Source organism: Fragaria vesca, linkage group LG6 (genome assembly GCF_000184155.1).
Source record: "Fragaria vesca subsp. vesca linkage group LG6, FraVesHawaii_1.0, whole genome shotgun sequence".
Classification (NCBI taxonomy): Eukaryota; Viridiplantae; Streptophyta; class Magnoliopsida; order Rosales; family Rosaceae; genus Fragaria; species Fragaria vesca.
This window is the reverse complement of record NC_020496.1, coordinates 6,115,199-6,117,923: the sequence shown is the minus strand read 5'-3', so window position 1 is coordinate 6,117,923 and position 2,725 is coordinate 6,115,199. Positions and strand designations below refer to the sequence as shown.

General features: G+C 38.6%; 1 non-coding gene across 3 annotated transcripts in view; it reads right to left on the bottom strand.

Moving 5' to 3' along the window:
• The window catches only part of LOC101290966, a 3,594-nt gene extending 1,449 nt beyond the window's left edge, over window positions 1-2,145 (bottom strand). The window contains exons 1-4 of one of the 3 annotated variants that reach the window (XR_184870.1): window positions 1,850-2,002; window positions 1,296-1,516; window positions 630-782; window positions 330-435 (exon numbers count right to left, since the gene is read on the bottom strand). This is a non-coding gene — a transcript (uncharacterized LOC101290966). Of the gene's footprint in view, window positions 1-329; window positions 436-629; window positions 783-1,295; window positions 1,517-1,849 lie in introns of all 3 variants that reach the window. The other 2 variants (XR_184868.1, XR_184869.1) reach the window with 2 other exon arrangements.
• Window positions 2,146-2,725: the final 580 nt, after the last annotated feature.

Below are 2,725 nucleotides of genomic sequence, written 5' to 3'. Positions count from 1 at the left end.
CTTTCCACTAGACCATATATCTTAGGGTTAGGGATAATCAGGTAAACCAATCCTAATGAATCAGATCATCTGCTCACCCATGAGCTTCTACTATAACATTTTATTAGGCTTGGAAGCATGAGACGCGAGAAACTGAAGGTACTAAACCTATGCTATAAGCTTGAAGTCAATGATTCACTTCATCTTGGTGCATTAACCGATTCATTAAGCAACAAATTTTCAAACTTCATATCCATGTTGCCAAACAACCAAGATTTACACGTAAAAGAATGAACATCCCATTGGTTGTAAAAAAATTGAACACACATGACATGAACATATGAACCTACCTCCATTATCCTATTCAATGCTTTTGCCAAATACGGTTTGATGTCGCCAGGATGCACCTCACCTTTTGCATAAGCAGCAGTCAATTCTTCAAATTCTATGAAAGTCCTGCATTGTAGGAACAGAATGTGGCACAAAAAGAACAATTGTTACCAATGTTCCAGGAAAACCCGACTATGAAAGATAGGTCAAGACAACAACACTAGATTTTAATAAATGGCATTCTCAGTAGAATGTGAGGAAGATCAGATTAGGTAGGAGAACTACAACCAGCATAGAACTAATTAGAGTCTGTTACTTACTTATGTAGTTATCTTCAACGTTCTTCTTGCTATGCTTTACTGTGAACTCATGAAACCAAGAGAAAATGAGGTGATGTACGTATTCCAAACCAGGATTGCCTTCAACCCTTTCTGGAAGGCTGAAAGCTATCTCATATTTGTATTCACTTTCGCCTAAGATCACTCAAAAATATCAAAAATTGAATTTTTAAAACTAATCTATTTCAAATGGCGGCATACAATATTGCTAACTATATTTAAACTTACACATTTTCACCTCCATCAGACATCAACTAATTTAAATTTAAATGATACCCTTAACTGTTAACATCTTTTTCAACATGTTGTACATAAACAGTCCACAACATACTACAAAGGCCATAATCTACTTTTATGTGAGCATACATATACAAATACGTATGTGTGTGTGTCTATTTACTGTATTGTTTTATTGTATATACCGTACAGTCGATAAATCAGATACTATGTGGTCCAGACACATAAAATGGCAAACTAGAGCTATGTTCTCCACAGTCATGATATTTGGAGGGCTGTATTTACAATATCAAGTACATGCATCTAGGAGGATAATTTGGCTGAGCACGAATGCAGCACCTCATTAGAGAATCCAGGGTGAATAAAAACATACTTGCTCCAAATAAAGAATGTCCACTAGAAAATCCATACCTGTGGCTATCTATAAATGCCTTTAGTGCTTCTACATAATCACCTTCACTGTCCAAAACATGACCTATGCACACTAAGTTTAACAAGAAGATTCTATATAATGGTTTAATGCTCCACGAGAAGAAAGATATCGAAAACACAATCTGGGAAGACGAAGGTGGCAACTTTAGCGTATCTTTGAACATGTATGAAACTACAGTCCAAACAAAGGATCTGAGATCCTACAATTACATCAAACGCAAACACTCATATGTTAATTACCATATAAATTACCAACTTTACAAGACAAATACAAACCCCTCTATTAAAATCACCCAAAATCCCACAACAGACAACCTAGAATTCCAAAACACAACACACCACAGAAACCCAGAAGCTGAAACTCATTCACATTGACCAAAACGCCCATTCCCGAATCAAATTGGAGCGATTATTGACGATAAATTCATTAATAGAACTTATAGTCGTTAGCATACAAGTTTTTTTATCCTTCAATTTTCTAACCAAAACTCCCTATAATCTTCAAAAAGAGAGTTGAAACAACAGAATGGTACCTTCGGCGAGACTCTCAGGAGAGGGAGCGGCGTCGTTCGCCGGAATGGGGGTGGGGGGTGAACCTCTGCCGATCTGAAAACGTCGCCGCCGCTGTATCGAACCCTAGGAAACAAAACCGAGCAGAGAGACCTCCGACCCAACTGTTTGCTTTCACTCGATAATCGATATGATGTCCTCCTGAGGTGGATTTGGTGAGATGAAGACTGCCACGCGAGACGCGCCAAGCGCCCGTGCTTCTTATCAAAGGTAAAAAGTCCTAATTCAACTGCGTCACTGTGCTATAACGTCGTCAACCAGACATGGGCAGTACATGATGTACTGCATACACAGCCGACGTCGCCATGTATGAGTATGATTGCCCGCTCATTGCTTTTTTTTTTTTAGACCAAGAATATGCTACAGACGTCGGACTTCGACTCCTACAGCAGCAAATTTTGGCCTAATGCTGCTAGCCGCATTCTAAGTTGTAGGTCGATTTCAAAGGGTTGCCCTTGTTGTGTTGTTGAGGATCGAATGTTTGGTACATCATTGTGCGTCTTTTTCCTATCAAATGCAGGTTATCGTTTCTGCATCAATATTTTTTAACCTAATGTGCATTGTTCGATCCATATATATCGATCCATCCATGTGATCTTGTACCTTCCCCAAGTGCAGTTCATTCTAGTTGCTTTGACATGACACTAATGACTTACATGAGCTGCCCATGATCCACAATACATATATGTTCCCAACAAACACTACGGTTTCACTCAACTATAGATAAGTGTGCGAATAAATATAGGAATCGAAGTTGATTGAATTCATATGAGCTAAAGCTAAACGGGGAGAGATGGTGATTAGATACTAGTCATACTAGCTACAAGTTGTTGAAGCAT